The sequence below is a fragment of the Gorilla gorilla genome, chromosome 22 (assembly GCF_029281585.2).
Source record: "Gorilla gorilla gorilla isolate KB3781 chromosome 22, NHGRI_mGorGor1-v2.1_pri, whole genome shotgun sequence".
Lineage (NCBI taxonomy): Eukaryota > Metazoa > Chordata > Mammalia > Primates > Hominidae > Gorilla > Gorilla gorilla.
In genome coordinates this window covers 18484816-18504173 of record NC_073246.2, presented here as the reverse complement: position 1 = coordinate 18504173, position 19358 = coordinate 18484816, and the positions used below count along the sequence as shown (strand labels likewise).

The following is a 19358-nucleotide window of genomic DNA, read 5'->3' as shown; positions in this document are numbered from 1 at the left end:
TTATTAATATGTCTAATATTAATAAAATAGTGAGATGCCTAGTACTCTGAAAAGAAATGCAGCTTAAAAATTGGTCAAAACACATAGAAGTGGGGGTTGAGAAATATGAGATCTGATATGAAAATACGAAATGTAAGGAAAAGATAGAAGTCATAGGATGGTCTAGGGAAACTAATGGAATATGTTTTTTGGTGTATGTTATACAAAAGTGCAAAATAAAGAGGTGAGCTGTAGTAACCAATTTATTTCTTTATGCATTCATTTCAATGTTGTAGGATTATTCCCAGAAACCCAATATTTTTCTCACTTTAAATTTCAATTAATAATTTTCAAAAACAACCTCAAGCGGGGGTATTATCTGTTTCTTCATAGAATACAGGGGTACTGTTTATCTTTTATAAACTTTACTTTAGAGAAAAAGCTCAAGTACAGAAATAAATCAAGAAAATCCCATCAATCTACAATCACCTATTTAAAATATGTCTTCTTCATACTTTTTCAAATTACTCTGGCTGTTAAATTTAAAATTCTCTTTTTATTCTGAAACTCAGATCATTGACTTAGTGTAGCAATGAGTCTGATGAGTCTGTTTTGTTCCCAGCAATATTTCTTATAATTATATCCTTTTTTCTTTCTTTTTTTTTTTTTTTTTTGACAGAGTTTCACTCTTTCTCCCAGGCTGGAGTGAAGTGGTGTGATCTCGGCTCACTGCAAGCTCCGCCTCTCCTGGGTTCAAGTGATTCTCCTGCCTGAGTCTCCTGAGTAGCTGGGATTATAGGCACATGCCACCACGCCTGGCTAATTTTTGTATTTTTAGTAGAGACAGGGTTTCCTCATGTTGGCCAGGCTGGTCTCGAACTCCTGATCTCAGGTGATCCACCCATCTCAGCCTCCCAAAGTACTAGGATTACAGGCATGAGCCACCATGGCGATTATATTCTTGAATGCCATTTTTTTTTTGTGCTCTATTTCATTCTCTCCTCACATTAAGAAGGGCAACATTCAGTTTTGTGTTACGAACTCAGTTGCCATTTCCAAGTGTCAAAGCAGACAGGATGGCAGCTTTGGCCAAAAGACAATGTCCTTTGAGATGAGTAAGTGCCAACTTCACCTCCACAGTTTCTGTATGAATGCCCTGTTCATTCTGAAGGGTGTGTTTTTTTTTGTTTGTTTGTTTTTGTTTTTTGTTTTTTTTTTTTTTGCTTTGCTCTATTTAGCGAGCAACCTCCATGTCTCTGTAAGAAAAGTATTTCTATGATTAAAGTATGTGTGCTTGATGCCAAAATTACCAACCAAGAGGTAAAACAAAATATTTTTGGTGGGTTATGTTTTATTTTGTTTTTGGCTATATAATTCATACACACACACAAAAAAAAAGTCCTTTAGGTGTTAATGAACATTGTGTGGCCTGAAGTGATGCAGTTTGGTGCCATCTAGCCAGATGAGTTTCTATTCTTCTTAAGCCCTCAGACCTCTCTAAATTCCCTGAGTCCAGAATGTATTTTCTACATAATATCTCTTTTTTAAATTTTTTAAATAAAGCAAAAGTAATTCATAGTGATATAAGATAAAGCGCCAGAAATCTGTAATTTAAAGATGGAAACTGTAGCTTCTTTGAGAAGTAGGAAAAGATTCTAATAATCAACATTTGTTAAATTTGAGGATATAGATAAACAATACTCCAAATTGATACCGAGAATTACAGGAAACGAAATTTGTATGTTGAGAATGTTTATGCAAATTACATCTACTGTGGTTTCATAAATTACAAAAATAGTAGAAACGGAACTGAGAAAGTTGAACAGTTTTGTTTGTGTATGCATATTCCAAGCAGACAAAAGTACTAGAACGCAAGGAGATCTAATCATTAGATTCAAGCAGGAAGACATAGGAGAAGCTGAAGAAAAAGGGTGATGGAAAAAAGAGACTAAATAGAAAACGAGTAAAATTAAGAGAGTAGAGATAAAAAACTAATAAAAGCAGGCGATAGACTGTTTAAAAAGAGAAATGCTGTTATGAAGAAAACAAAAAAGATTTGCAAAACACAGTACTTAGGTTTGGAAAATTTCATTTTGTTTCAAATGGGAGTTACAGCAAAGAAAAATTGAGGTTTGAACTGTTGAAAAGCCAACCTATGAGGCTTAGGATTTAATTTCAGACTCAGCTTTTCCCCATTTTCTAGCATGGAGGTTTTCTTTTTTCCCTTTTTAAAAAAAAGAGTCTTTGATCTTTTGCCTTAACGAGCCTAGTCAATATGTAAAGAATCAAAATTGTGAGTGCTAATGCCCTTATTTTGTTAAACCAAGTATTAAACATTGTACTATTTGTGTGGTCTGAACACTCAATTGGAATTGAACCTTGCGTGATTGAGGTGTTTGAAGACTCGGGAAATAAATGCTGTAATCAAAAAGGCGAAGTCATGTCTTGCCAGAAAGCCATTTTCTTTATTTTAGATGAATTAAGCTAAATAATAAAAACATCACTTCTTTCCAGCTAAGAGTAATCAAGAATTACATTTGACAAGGCAAAACCATTAATAAATATGGATCCTCATAACTCATCATATGGTCTGATAATCTAAATCAATAACTATACTTTCTTTTAGTCCACTATTATAAATTAATAAACACTTCAAAAATTCAAACTCTACCACTGTTTATTAAAAGAAGGACTACCACAATTTGCTGATTAACAAATGTAAATACTATATTAAGTAAGACATAAGTATATGTAAAAATGCAAATGTAAATATAGATATGTATCCAAATGTCATAGATGATATTAACAGATGGAAAAGAAAAACCTTTTGATTCATTTTCTAGTTTTGAAGTGACAGCCCTAAACATAAACTAACAGAACTGATTATCAAAGCAATTGGTCTATTTTTTCATCAGTTATTTACTTATAAATTGAGTGCATATCTTAATTATCATGTTCTCAATTTTTTTCTTTGGGAACAAACATATGTTTGGCTGAACAGAAAGCATAGCATCAAGAATAAAACACTTGTATTCCAAGAATGCTACAAAAATAAATAGGGTTTAATGACTTCTATTTGGTTACAGTTATGCAAAGTTAGTTCGCATAATTTTTAAAATAAACTTAAATGTAGATATATGTAGAACAACCATACATACATTATTTTAAATAATCTTAATTTGTTCAAATGCTTAAAGTTATATACCTTTAAGCTATTTTTTGGTGATGCAGCAACCAAATTTTATAAACATTTCTGAAAAGCTCTGGATATGTAGACCTGAGGTTATTTTAAAACACAAAATATTAAAGAAATCTAATGGTTTGTAAATTAAATCTTAACAACAGTTGAACATGCTTTCAATGGCCTTTTAAAATGCCTGTCTCTCTCTTTCTCTCTCTCTCTTCTTTCCATCTTCCACCGTGATGAGCAAAAAGGTCATCACCAGATGCTGGCACACTAATCTCGGACTTTCCAGAATTTCCAGAATTGTGAAAAAATTAATTTCTGTTCATTATAAATTACCCAGCCTATGGTATTCTGTTATAGTAGCACAGAACAGACTAAGACAAAATTTTACATAAATGTTGGGGCATATTTGACAAATATTAAACCATAGGTAGGATTTCAATTAGTAAAAATGGGAAAAATAAAGTTATAGGGAAAGGGACTGAAAATTATACCAGCTTGATACAGTTATAAGGCGTGGGAGGAAGAGTTGAGAAATTAAGAGACAAGAAAGGACATTGGGACTGGGCTGTAAAGAACAGGTCATCTGGACCATGCATTTGGAATTTGTTTTGTGAATAACTGGGAATCATTGATATTCTCTGCACAATGCAGTCAGAGTGTGCTGTAAAGAGAGCTTTGTGGAAGTAGTGGATTAGAGGCAATAAGTGGAAAGACGGGAGGCTAGAAAACCATCACAGAAAATGGTGTAAAACATGTTTAAAATTTACCATTAATTAGCATAAATGAAAGAAACCTAGTTTAAAATGAGAAATTACACACTTTAAATACTCATCTAATTAGCAGACATTAAACATTATGAGAATTTCCAATATTGGAGAGAGGTAAATTTGGAAATCTCACAAATTTCTCATAATAAGTAGAGTACACAAATAGAAAAACAAAAAACCAAAAACATTAGATAGCGGATTCATTTGGATATAAGGAAAGATCTAATTTTTAAAGAGAACATTTACTTTTCTTCATGTAACTTATTGTCAAAATCTTCTCGGGAATTTTTATCTTTTTCATGAATACACAAATTCCTTATTTTAAATCTAAGATATCAAAAGCATTTATATTTTAATGTGTTCTTGACATTAAAAATACAAACTTTTTTTTTTGCTCATGAAATTCTTAGCTGGAATTATATGTTAGTAATTGAATTTAAGGAGTGATTTATGTTTCGATACTAAATTAAAGACATATTCCATAAAAATATGATAAAAGTCTCTTGCTAAAAGTAGATCAAAGCAATATTAAAACAAGCACTTATTTTAATTATATATTGCATCAAGAAACTCGTGAAAAATACGTCTTAAATGACGTAATTGTTAAGTATTCATTCAAACAACTATACTCTTCTACCTTCTCTTGACCCCTGCCCTGTCCTCCTGAAAACAACATCTGATAGTTTAGAAGAAGAGGAGGGAGATCATTTTTGTTTAATCTCCTCCTTTAACTTAAATATGGGTATGTTGCATGTGTATGTAAAGCCCAAAACAGCATCAGAGAGTTTTTGTTTGTTTGTTTGGTTGGTTGGTTTGTTTTTTGAGACGGAGTCTTGCACTGACATGAAGAGAGTTGTAGGCCTGGGATGGCCATAGGAATGGGAGAAAGAAGCCTCTCAGAAATGACAATCATGAATTAATGACTAAGAACCAGATGGAATCATGGAATCCTTGGTGAATAACTGAGTAGACAGATGACTGAATGGACCTGAGGTCCCCTACCAGAACTTAGACTAGACATCAGGCAAAATAAGGAGAAAGCCTGAATTGACTGTGGCTGGTTTTTACTACCTTGAGGACAAACGGGAACTTGAAATAAAAACTATGTTGAGATTTAATAAAAATAAAGTCAAATTTCTTGCAGAAGAGAATTTCCTCCTTTAGAAAAGTTTTTTCTTTAATTGTGTTACTTTTTAAAAATTTTTTTTCCATAGGTTTTTGGGGAACAGTTTGTATTTGGTTACATGAATAACTTCTTGATTACATGAGTAAGTGGTGATTTCTGAGATTTTGGTGCACCCATCACCTGGGCAATAGACACTGAACCCAATTTGTAGTCTTTTATCCCTTGTCCCCCTCCCACCCTTTCTACTTAGTCCCCAAAGTCCATTGTATCATTCTCATGCCTGTGCATCCTCATAGCTTAGCTCCTACTTAAGAGGGAGAACATAAGATGTTTGGTTTTCATTTCTGAGTTACTTCACTTAGAATAATAGTCTCCAGTTCCATCCAGGTTGCTATGAATGCCATTGATTTGTTCCATTTTATGGCTGAGTAGTATTCCATACATATATCACAATTTCTTTATCTATTCATTGATTAATGGGAATTTAGGCTGGTTTCATATTTTTAGAATTGCAAGTTGTGCTGCTAGAAACATGTTTGTGCAAGTATGTTTTTCGTAGAATGACTTCTTTTCCTCTGGGTAGATACCCAGTAATGGGATTACCAGATCAAATGGTAGTTCTACTTTTAGCTCTTTAAGGAATCTCCAGACTGTTTTCCATAGTGGTTATACTAGTTTACATTCCCACTAGCAGGGTAGAAGTGTTTCCTTTTCACCACATGCATGCCAACATCCATTACTTCTTGATTCTGGCAATTCTTGGAAGAGTAAGGTGGTATTGCATTGTGGTTTTGATTTGCATTTCCCTGCTCATTAGTGACGTTGAGCATTTTTTTCATATGTTTATTGGCATTTGTATACTTATAGCCAACTGATCTTTGACAAAGCAAGCAAAAACATAAAGTGGGGAAGGGACACCCTATTCAACAAATGGTTCTGGGATAATTGGCTAGTCACATGTAGGAGAATGAAACTGGATCATCATCTCTCACCTCAAACAAAAATCAACTCAAGATGGATCAAAGACTTAAATCTAAGACCTGAAACTATAAAAATTCTAGAAGACAACATCAGAAAACCCTTCTAGACATTGGCTTAGGCAAACGCCTCATGACCAAGAACCCAAATACAAATGTAACAAAAACAAAGATAAATAGGTGGGACTTAATTAAACTAAAGAGCTTCTGCACAGCAAAAGGAACAGTCAGCAGAGTAAACAGATAACCTACAGACTTACAGAGTGGGAGAAAATCTTCACAATCTATACATCCGACAAAGGACTAATATCCAGAATCTACAAGGAACTCAAACAAATTAGCAAGAAAAATACCAAACAATCCCATCAAAAAGTGGGCCAAGGACATGAATAGGCAATTCACAAAAGAAGATACACAAATGGCCAACAAACATATTTAATTGTCTTTTGAAAGCGTTCAAATGCTCTTGATATTTGTTGGCCATACACACGTCAGAGCTATTGTTCTGTCTGGTCAAGAAAATACTTCCTTAAAGGGAGAAGGCGGATAGGACTTGAAGGGGAATGAGGTAAGGATTTAGGTTAATAAAAGATCTACCAATCCAATGTGCTCATGAGTTATGACTGATCTTCAAATTATCTCAACATATATTATTTTGTTTGTATTGTAAAATTTTTAAAAATTCAGCTTTTGAATGTGACTATAAAAATGACTTATAAAAGACAGAGGCTTTATATGTTTCTTTATGACTTGGACATGACTCAACGTATGTATTTTAAAATGACAATTCTGTAATAAAATATGATATAAATTTTTTGGCTGCATAAATTAGAAAATAACTATTATCAAATTAAGTAATTAGGTTTTTATCTCTGGTTTTGTTACAAGTTCATTGATTTGCTTGCATAATATGGCAATGATGATGAACTATAATAAAATCCAAGTGATAATGAATCCTAAAAGACTTCTAGACAATGAAATTGATTCATCTTTGTTACACTCAACTCCATTTTCCTTTACTAATATTGACCCCAAAGAGACCTCACTAATGCTTACAGATCTAATCGAAAGTCTAACAATAGCTTAAATAAAATATTGGCCTAAAGTATATTTTCTACAATGTAATAACTGCCTAAAACCTGTAGAATTCTCAAAGAAAAAAATACCTTCTCAGAGTGCATTTCTTTCTGTGGTCATTTAACCTTACTGTAACTTTGTTTTACAGCATAGAAAATAAAATTATTCTTATTTGTCAATTATGATAATTCATATGAAGGTGACATAAACATAATAAGAGTTGAGCAATATGTTATTAAGTTCAAATATTTAACTTATTTTTTGCTCCAATTTATTTTTATATCATTGGCATTCTTTCTGATGAGCTAATGCAGGAAAACATTGCTGTATCCGGGTTAGATCACTGAAAACTTCACACTTTGAGAAGGCTGTTCTTCAAGCAAGTTGAGTGCTATAAAATTATAAAAAAACAAAAAAATCTGGTAGGAAGGAGTGATATCCTGAGTGCTGAGAAAATTTTAATCATGTTTTCATGTTTAAACTCATATTTGAACAGTACTGATTTGAAAATTTGCAAGTCAAAATAAAAGTGGATTTAAGAAAAATAAGATTTGCAGAAATACGACAAACATCAAGATTTGGGTACTCGTCCTTTTATTTAAAAAATATTTTTCCTAGATGTTGCATTTTTGTCTTTAAAAATACAAGGCATCTATTAAAGAAATCATCCCACATTAACATTCGAAGACATTAAGATTATGATTGAGACTTTTGTCACATTGGTCCTGCATTTGTAATTTTATGTAATTTACTGGCTCACCAGGTTTCAAGCTCTGTTCATTTCCTGCCATATACTACTGCTGAATTAATCCACTTACATCAGTGAATTAACTTCCATCTGTATCATTATAATGATTACGGTCTAAGTTTCTCTAAGAAAGAAACCAGATTTGTCTACTCAGAACTATCTACTTAAATAACTAATTGAATATACCTTAGACACACCAACCTCTCAATATGTTCGTAATTGAACTAATCATCTATCCCCCAAATCTGTTCTTTGTAGTAATTTATTGGCACCTTCATCTACCCAGTTTTTCTTGCAAACCTTTGGGAGTTATAAGATTTACAGCTGTGCTAACCTACCACACATGAATGGTAAAGTACTGTCAACTTGATATTTAAAATACATTTCTTGGCTAACCTACTCAACTCTATCTTCTCACTCTTCTCTTCTTTGACCATGCTCTTCTTCCTTTATCTTTCTTGCTTGATCAACTTACACAGCTATCACAATTGCACACACTTCCAGATATCAGTCTAAAATGTAAATTTGATCAATTCATGCTCATTCTTAAATGTATTCATTTGTTCCTTGCTGTCTTTAAATTTTAGTTCAAAGTTGTTATTGCATGTAAAGCTCTTGTGATCTGGCACGTTCCTACTTATCTTGTCCCTCCTCCTCCTCTCCTCTACATTTCAAACACATCGTATTGCTATTTCTCAAGTGCCATTATTATTTGTTATGATGCCTGGAGCTCCCTTATCCATTTGGACCAAATGCCTGACTTTTGAAATCTTTTCCTTTACATTCCCTCCTCTGAGAGGCTACACCTGAAGCTTTCACTCCAGGTTAGGAATAATGCACTTCGCTCTAGGACAGATAATATAACTTATACCTACTGAGTCTTCAGAGCCTGCTAAAGTGCCTAATATGTAGTCTATGCTCAATGCTTTTTGATTTAACTCATTAAATAATAGACACTTTAGTAGATCAAAATAAATGGTGGAGACTACCTACATGTTTTATGAAATAGGAATGTTAAATATTTTTTATTTTTAATGTGCTCAATTTAGGTTTATATATGTCGGATTCTATACATTTTAGATATTTAAGTGATGCTGACCACTAAAACTTGACATCTATTTTACTGACTGTGCAGGGAAAAGGAGTGTCATTACATAAATTTTGTCTACTTCTTTCATAGAAAAAAGGTCCAAAAAGGTATTTTGAGATGGTCATTATTTATTCATGCACTACCTTACTATTCTGGCTTTTTCATTAACTGAGTTGAAATAAAAATACTAAGTAGGTATTATGGATGAAGTGTATAATAATGTCTGTGCTGAAAAATCTCCATTTAGTTGAAATCCTTAGGTTTTGGGTGCTAAATAGAAAAGCTGAGGTTGTGGTTGGGGGATAGAGAGGTGAGTCTTCTCTTCCTATGGATTCTAATTCATTTTGAGCTTCACTCGAAAGTGCTTGAATTGACTGGAGGCTTGATCTTCACAATACTGACCCTAATATATGGAGAATTCAAGAGTGTGTTTGGTCTCCGTGGATGTCTTAAATCAGAATGTGCTCAAAGGTCACTACAGATAAGATTGAATCACTAACGTTTGTTGTGAAAAAGGAGTAAGAGGTAACTCAACTATCACATGATGACTGTGAAGTGAATACTAGTTAACTCTTTTCCCTTTGCTCCGTATACTATTCTCCATTCTGGAGGCTGTATAAAATGTTAGTTCTCTGAATTGTAAAATATATTTTAAAGCTTTTATGGAACCATCAATAAAGGAAATAAATTCTCCTTTCTAACAATGGTATTAATAGAACATGCACATGTTCCCAAAGCAAGTCAAAGCTGAATACTAAGGCAATTATAAGCATATATCAGGCACAAAGATCCTTTCTGCCTCAATAATCCAGGTAATTGAAACCGAAACAGGTTCAGGCATTTAATTGGCACAATTTTCCTCCTTGCTTTGGTAGTAGAGACACAAGATGTTTTTACACGTCTGGAACCAGTTTTAAGCTATGTCATTCTTCTCTGTCCATACTACATTTTGAAATATGGGACAAATTACTGGAGTTTCAAATGATATGTTCAGGCAATAAATTAATGTGACAGCAATAAATGAGAAAGTAAAGCTTCCATATGATTCTGCGCAGGCAGAACTGGCACACAGAGCTCTCGAGATATACGCATAAGCTGTATATTACGTATGCATACATACAAAAGTACATACATACATTTCTCCAGTTTGACCTTCTCTCTTACTCCTTTTTTTTTTTTTTGATGGAGTCTTGCTCTGTTGCCCAGGCTGGAGTGCAAGTGCAATGGCGTGATCTCGGCTCACTGCAACCTTCGCCTCCAGGGTTCAAGCGATTGTCCTGCCTCAGCCTCCGGAGTAGCCAGGACTACAGGCATGTGCCACCACACCAGGCTAATTTTTGTATTTTTAGTAGAGACGGGGTTTCACCATGTTGGTCAGGCTGGTCACAAACTCCTGACCTCGTGATCCACCCACCCTGGCCTCCCAAAGTGCTGGCTTTACAGGTGTGAACCACTGTGCCCGGCCCCCTCTCTCTTCTTCTACAGGCACCTCAAATTTAATATCCAAAACTGGACAGCTAAAAAACTAGTCAAGATCATGATTACCCAGTTCTATGAACATACCATGCACATTCCCAAATACACACACATGCACATGCAAACATATATATGCTCACCCATGTGCACCCACATGTATGATATATGTGCACATACACAAGAGTACATGTGCACAGATAACAGTGCATAAAAGAAAGTTCACACATACAAACAGGCATACAAGTACACACATGCACACATATATGCATACACATATACTCTAACATTTTATTGTGCATAAATTGTCGAGCTCTATACTTCATGTTCTAGGTGGATTTTATCCATTCTTTAGGGTCTACGTCAAATCCCACCATGGTCTAGATCACATTTACACCACTCTACTTTAATCCCCCTAAAGCAATGAAGAATGGCCACCAACTGTGGTAAATGATTACATTTTAAAATTTCCACTCAATTATGGATCAATACAATGGAAAAATACAATGTAAATTAATAATCAGCTTAGTGTAATAAAAATACAGATAAAATGTGAGATGGTTTTGGAATTATTAGATAGCAAAAACAAAATTATTTTGTCAAAATGCTCAAAGATTTCTAAATTCTCATTTCCAATTTGTCTTCTTATGTCATCACGAATCTGAAACAACTTGTGACCTGGAAGCAGACCACAAACCACACCTTCAGAAGCCCTGCTCTAAAGAAACTAGTATTCACTTACACAGTGGCTAGCACCTGCCTGCTCACTATATACATTAAAGAACAGATCCCAGTGCTGCTAGGAGAAGACATCAGAGTCTGTGTTTTTGAGGGTTTCTTTTCTGATTTTAGACTTGTGTGTTTTCTATTTTTGACATTTTTTTATTTAGAAAGTTTTGAAATACTCAGCATTAGCCTGGTGATTCAGAGGTGCACAATGGATATTTTCAATCATAATCCATTCCTCAATTAGTTATGAAACACAATCTCTATGCCAGACACTGTCCCAGACACTAGGATCCAAATTGGCATAAAACCTGATCCCTGAATTAAACCCAAATTAAATTCATTCTGCAGAACAGCTGGCATGTAATCTTCAAAAGTGTCAGGGTCAAGAAACTCAAGAAAAGTCTGTGGCACTTTCCTACACTGACAGAAACTAGTAAAACATGACACTAAACAGCGCACATCACTCAGAAACAAGTTCTTACACCTTAAAGGACAGTCATCGGAATTCATTTGGACAGCCCATAAAACTTGAATGGAATCTAAGGATTAGATGGTAGTCATTGCTATTTCCAGGCAGGCTGGACTTCCATAACACAATGCCATAGCTTAGGTGGCTTAAGCAACAGTATTTTTTTTTTCTTTCAGTTTTGGAAGTTGGAAAGTCCAAGATCAAGATATTGGCCAATGAGATACCCCAGTGAGGGTTCTCCTGGCCTGCTAACAATGGCTTTCTTGCTCCACCCTCACATGGGAAACAAGAGAAAGGAAACAAGTCCTCTTGTATCTCTTTTTATAAGGACAATAGTCTAATCATGAACATCCCTCATAATTTTATCTAAACCTAATTATCTCACGTAGGCCTCACCTCCAAATGCTATCACATTGGGGGTTAGGGCTTTAACATATGAATTGCAAGGCAGGGGGCATAATTTAGTCCCTAGTCCTTGACCTACCTACCTTCCTTCCTTTCTTCCTTCCTTCCTTCCTTCCTTTTCTTTCTTTTTTCCTTTCTATCTTTGAGCCAACATTCAAAACCATGAAATTTTACATAAAAATTCCGATACTCAACTTCCTAAATCTTCAGAAGTGGTAGCCACTGGAACACACAATTTGTCAGAACATTTGACTAGAATGTTCATTATAGTATTCTAGAAGTAGCCCTTACAGCACAGATGTTAACCATGCGATCACCTGTTCCTCAGTACCCACCATTTTCTATTATCTGATATTTGTTGTTACACTCATTTTTTTGCATGCCATAGGGGCTAGAGGTACTTATATTTGTATCCCTAGCAAAATAGAAAACAATGAGGAGATCAGAGCTTTTTTGTTGTTGTTGTTGTTGTCTTTAAAAAACAAAACAAAAAAGCATTGCTAAGATACGCATTTGAAACACTAAGTTTCAGGCTCTGGGTTTACAAAGCTCAGCAACAGCCTAAAAAAAAATAAATAAATTAGAAAAGACTGACCAAGATACTTGCCTTCTTCCCAATGACTTATTGACCTGCTCAGTAATAGACATGTGAAATCAGAGTTGGAGTTAGTGACTTTTGCAAGTGAGACAAGAAAAAGAACTAACTAGGCATTACATTCTGTTTCAAAGGGATATTTTACTTCCACTATTTTCTAATTTTTCTTTAAACGAAATTGCAATTGTTACATCTGTTCACTGTTTCGTTTTTGTTTTTGTTTTTTTTCTAATTTATTTTACCAGTGAAATCAGACTAAGTGGAAACAGGTTCTTTCAAGCATGATTCAAATGGTAAGACAATGTCAGAGATTTAAATGGCATGAGTAGCAATCTGCATTACACAAAGTACTGAAAACAGTACTCCCTTTTTATTTAATAGAATCCACATTAATAATTTCTTCTTTTACTTATTGCTGCTATTTTGTACATAAACATCTACATTTTTAATCCGCAGAGGCAATTTTGTTACAGTATTAACAATAGCAATAATGTCTTCCATACGCACAATGCTTTGAAGCTGACACAATGTTTTCATATTGATATGCAGTAACATATATCCAAGTTCAGCACCATACAAACAATTTTTCATACATTTATAAACATTTTTCTGAAATGCTTGACTTGTCGGTATGGTTTTTGAACATAAATACCACAAAAAATCACTAAAATTCAATTTAAAATAATTTCCATTATATATCAAACCCATGTGTTTATATTATTTGTGTCTCATCCATCAGGAGAATTGATTATAATTTACTCCAGGCATAATAGCAAGGCATATAGTGGCATCTTATAAAATCTGTGTAAGATTTAACAGTTCTACTTGATTACTTTTCTTTTTTTTTGAAACAGAGTCTTGCTCTGATGCCCGGGCTGGAGTGCAGTGGTGCGATCTTGGCTCACTGCAACCTCCACCTCCCGGGTTCAAGCGATTCTTCTGCCTCAGCCTCCCAAGTATCTGGGATTACAGGTGTGAGCTGCAACTCCTTGCTAATTTTTTGTATTTTCAGTAGAGACAGGGTTTCACCATGTTGTCCAGGCTGGTCTCACACTCCTGACCTCAGGTGATCCACCCACTTTGGATTTCCAAAGTACTAGGATTATAGGTGTGAGCCACTGTGCCCTGCCGATTACTTTCTTTTCTTACACTTTGTTCCAATTTAATTGAATGAATATTTTTTCTGCATCTATTAGGTTCAAAGATGAATAACACACAGTCATTACCCTCTAGGGGTTAACAGCCTAGTGAGGAAAAAAAAAGATGCATACAAAATGAATTTGTACATGGGACATAACATGAAAAGGTCTATTTTTCCCTGAATTTTTATAGCGATGTAAGACAACTGGTGAGAGTGGGAATGAAGGGAAAAGTCTCTGAGTGCTTATGGAAGGAGGTGCCATTTGAGATAAACTCTGAAGAAATGGGTAGCTGTTCCATTTTACACACCTACAACACACTTGCATGAATATCTATATTATTAGCTTTCCTTTACCCAGCCCAGTAATACACACTTACTCAATACTATTTTCAATGACTCTTTACTGTAACACTTTTTCTTTACTCCTTAATTCTTGATTCAGTATACAAGTGAGAATTATTCTTTTGTATGCCTGCCAAACCTGTAATTAAGAGAGGCCTCTTTTATTCTATTTTAAAGTTCTATTTTTTAAACAAAAGCTTAGAGGACCTATTAAATAAATCATGATACATCCAAAATATTGACTAATGTGCAGCCATTACAAAGGATGAAATAGAGAACATACATAGACTTAGAAGAATGCCCACAATTAAAATGGTAAAAACCAAAAAAAAATCCAGAGGATCATATATACGATATGGAAACATTATATGCTCATATTGATATTGATGTTTCTGTATATAAAGAAAGAACCTGAAAGAATAAATACGAAAACTTTTGTAGTAGCTAACTTTGAGGGACATATCATTTTATGTTTAGTATAATTCTTATTTTTTTATCTTAATTAAAACAAAGATACTCATATTGAAAGAAGCGCAAAGGATACACCATTTATTTTACCCCTCTAAGAATTAAAATAAACAATTGCCACTTTTTTCAATAATTAATTTTTAGAAAATGTCAAAAATCATAAATTATATGCAGATATAAGTTCAAATCCTTGAACAAATTCTCGTGATGACAATAAAAATTAAGTTTATATTAAGGCAAAATTATAATTTTATTATCATTAAAGCCAAAAAGTAGTTTACATCAACAAGCAGCAAGACTATTTTCTGTCAATATACCAAAAACATCAGCAATAATCTCCTAAAGATAAGCAACAACAGGCTGGGCATGCTGGCTCACACCTGTAATCCCAGTACTTGGGAGGCTGAGGTAGGCCTCCCAAATCACAAGGTAAGGAGTTCGAGACCAGCTTGGCCAACATGATGAAACCCTGTCTCTACTAAAAATACAACAATTAGTCAGACATGGTGGTGGGTGCCTGTAATCCCAGCTACTCAGGAGGCTGAGGCAGGAGAATTGCTCGAACCTGGGAGACGCAGGTTGCAGTGAGCTGAGATTGCGCCACTGCAATCCAGTTGGAGTGACAGAGCAAGACTCCGTCTCAAATAAATAAATAAGCAAAAACAAATGTAACACACTTATGCAATGTGCTTTATGATTTTTCAACGCATCTATAAATGGAAATAAAATATTTGAAAATACAGCAGACAATATATAAAGATAAACTAGAATCATAAAACCTTAGCCATTCATCAGAAAATGATACAATGCTGCATCACAAAGGCATCCATAGATTAGAACTATAATGTAACAGCTCAAAAAATAAAAAGTTTATTTACTTTCTGCAATTGCACTGTATCTCAGTTGTCCTCATCTGCAGCTACAGAAGGCATTCTTGCCATCAGTGATCTTTGACTCAACCAGATCAAGAAAAACAGCATGTTCTTCCCGTATGGGATTTGAGGAGTCACACATTCATTTTACAGTCCTTGATTTGTTTAATCCTTATTTCAGTTCAATGAGTAGACAATAATGATGCTATTGCATGTACCTTACAGATGAGAAAATTTAATATCCTAGAAGCACCATGAGTTTGCTTGCCACAAATCTCATGAGCAGTGAGGAAACTGTTATCTACAAACATATGAAGCCTAAGAAATAATCAAGCAAAGTCTAAATAAATACAACCTGCCTATTCATTATTACAGAGACTTTCTGACTCCTGGTTGGTTTTTGTGTTACCATTCTGACATGGTTGGTTTTTATGTTACCATTGTTTTTTTTTTTTTTTTTTTTTTTTTGTCTTATGTCTCTAATCTGCACTGTTCAGCTCTTTTAGGCACTGCAAAGTTGTCTTGAATTAGGAAAGAGGTGCTAGAATGTGGGCGTGGGTGTTGACCTACATCTGAACAATTTGCATATGATTCACCACAATTAAACAATTTGGTTTGAAATAGCTATAATTAAGTTATTATCAGAGAAGTATTTACTAGTCTAGAAATTCTAAATTTATCTTCACATATACCCCAACTGAGAAAAGGGCCACATTTTCTGCACTCTATTAAGTAAAGCAAATGCTGAACTAAATGCCTCCATGTTAACATTTATATTGTTAAGTCGCTGACAGCATATTATATGAATGATTACTTTAGTCGTTTCTTTAAAAATTATAGGTTTGAAATAGCAAGAAAAATATGAAATGATGGTAGACAAAAAAGAGTTTCAGTTTCTAACTTCTAACTATATATATACACACACACATGCACACAGAATTGCCTTCTTGATGTACAGAAATTATATACAGCAATGTCAAGGCACGATGAAATTATGGCGAATATCAAAATTTAGGAGAAAGAGGAAATTCTGTCTATAGTAAAATATAAACTGTAATAGTATGAAAGAAAAATTCAAACTGACAATTAAACACTACATGTTTCTAATTGAGCAGTAAGTAGAAATAACACTTTTCACTTAGTCAGAATAAGCAATATCAATTCTATGTATATCTAACAAGGGGAATAAATCATTGAAACGCAGATGAAAGAAGTATATTTTCTAACCAAAAAAAATTTATTTTTCCTACCTTTGCAGCTCAGTAGTAAAATGCTCTCTGATGAATTTTTATGGATGTCCTGGAAAAGAAACAGAAAATAGATGAAATACAGAATTAAAAAAAATAGCTAACTGCTTTAACATTATTATACACAGTGAGTATTAGTGGTGTATTTGTTTGGTAACGATACACTGTGGCAAGGCATTCTCTGTTCCTTCTCATACATACATGAGACTGGCAACACTGATAGTGACAAAGGGCACATGAGCATTAGAATAAAAGCATGAGCATGTTTGTGCTCTGGAGAGCATGAATGTAATGATTAAAACTCTTGGTGGGGCGTGGTGGCTCATGCTTGTAATCCCAGCATGTTGAGAGGCTGAGGCAGGTTGATTGCTTGAGCTCCGGAGCTCAAGGCCAGCCTGGGCAACATGGTGAAACCCCATCTCTATCAAAAATACAAAAATTAGCCAGGCATGGTGGTGGCACCTCAGCTACTCAGGAGACTGAAGTGGGAGGATCACTTGAGCCCAGGAGGCAGAGGTGGCAGTGAGTTGAGATCATGCCACTGCACTCCAGCATGGGTGACAGAGCAAGACTCCATCTCAAAATTAAAAAAAAAAAAAAAGACTCATTGTTATTCAAACCGATTAGTCAATTTAGTAATGTTTAAATTGACAGTTGGTAAAGGTAAAAAGAAAAAAGAAAAATCACTCCATATTGCTACAATAAAACAAAATAACAGCTAAAAAAATAACAAAATGACAAAACTAAGACTTTTAGATTTAATAACATCTTTTTAAATTATTAAAAAAATAGGTGCTGAGATTGAAATCCATTATGTGGACATGATCATAAGATTTCAGCTTAAGTGGCCCAAGTTTTACATTCTAGAAATGTAATAGACTATTATCTGGTGTAGAGAATTATTATTAAAAATTATGATGCCCTTCATTAAAACAGCATTAGTCTTATAACTAGAAGGTAATTTAAAAATCAACTGGTTCAACTTCCTCACTTTACAGAGAAGCAAAGCAACGTCACATCACTAGTTCACGGCAGAACTAAGGGTAAAATTTCCATCTCTCTTCCTCATACCCATTTCACAACATTAAGTTTTTTAACCCTTCATAATTTCCAAGATTGGAAAGAAGTAAAGGAAGTAGAATTATGTATTTTCTTCTTGATAAGTTCCATCCGCTTGATGAAACATATTTCTGCCTGAATAATCTATGTCATCAACATTTACTGTATCCACCTCATTTAAAACTCCTTTCCTTGACCATTCTTGGCTGCCTTTGCCACCCGCTGATTGTGGGGCCTTGAGTGAACATAGGCAGTAGCCAGGGAGTGGTTACAGCAGGCCCGTGCAAGACCTAGCGGTGTGCTGTCTTCACATCTGACTCAGTGCAGTCACAGTGGTGGTGGCCACAGAGGTGCTTGTGTCACTCCATTCCCAGTTTTAGGTGGCTCAGAACAGAGAGAGAGACTGTATGTTTGGGAGAAAGCAAGGAAAGAGAACAAGAGTTTTTGCCTGGTAATCCAGAAAATTCTCCCGGATCTCGTCCAAGACCATCAAGTTGGTACCTCTATGAGTCTGCAAGCACTACAGAGTTACTGGGCTTGGGATGTTCCCTATAGCAGAAACGCCTTAGGTCATAACACCCAAGTTCTTTCAAATATCTGGTAAGCCTCCCCAAGAATTCCGGACAGCTACAAATAAGCCTAGACAGTGAAGACTACAATAAATACCTGACTCTTCAATGCCCAGACACTGAAGAACATCTACTAGCTTCAGTACCATCCAGGAAAACATGATGTCACCAGGTGAACTAAATAAGGTACCAGGGACCAATCCTGGAGAAACAGACATATGTGACCTTTCAGACAGAGAATTCAAAATAGCTGTGTTGAGTAAACTCAAAGAAATTCACGATAACACAGAGAAGCAATTCAAAATTATATCAGAAAAATTTAACAAAGAGATCAAAATAACCAAAAAGAAGCATAAATTCTTGAGCTGAAAAATGCAATTGGCATAATGAAGAATGCATGAGTCCATTAATAGCAGAATAGATCAAGAAGAAGAACAAATTAGTGAGTGTGAAGAACAGGCTACTTAAAAATACAGTCAGAGGAGACAAAAGATAAAAGAATAGAAAACAATAAAGCATGCATACAGAATCTGGAAAATACCCTCACAAGGGCAAGGCTTTAAGACCAATATCTAAGAGGGTTTCTGAGAAGAAACCCTACAAGCTAGAAGGGATTGGAGCCCCATCTTCAGCCTCCTAAAACAAAGCAATTATCAGCCAAGAATTTTGTATCTAGCGAAACTAAGCTTCATAAAGGAAGAAAAAATAGTCTTTTTCAAACAATTGCTGAGAGAATTTGCCAGTACCAAGCCAGCCAGCACTACAAGAACTGTTAAAAGGAGCTCTAAATCTTGAAACGAATCCTTGAAATACACCAAAATAGAACCTCCTTAAAACATAAATCTCACAGGACCTATGAAACAAAAACACAGTTGAAAAAACAAACAAAGGATTCAGGCAAGCATTAGCATGATGGAAAGAAAAGTACCTCACATCTCAATACTAACATTGAGTGTAAATGACATAAATGCTCCACTTAAAAGACACAAAATCACGGAATGGATAAGAATTCACCAACTAAGTATGTGCTGTCTT

At 34.7% G+C, this 19358-nt stretch overlaps 1 long non-coding RNA gene across 2 annotated transcripts in view; it reads right to left on the bottom strand.

Moving 5' to 3' along the window:
• Positions 1–19358, bottom strand: part of LOC101146410 (uncharacterized) — a 194540-nt gene that overhangs the window by 106221 nt on the left and 68961 nt on the right. For both annotated transcript variants that reach the window (XR_008674840.2, XR_008674839.2), the window contains exon 2: positions 16699–16747. This is a non-coding gene — a long non-coding RNA (uncharacterized lncRNA). The remainder of the gene's footprint in view (positions 1–16698; positions 16748–19358) is intronic.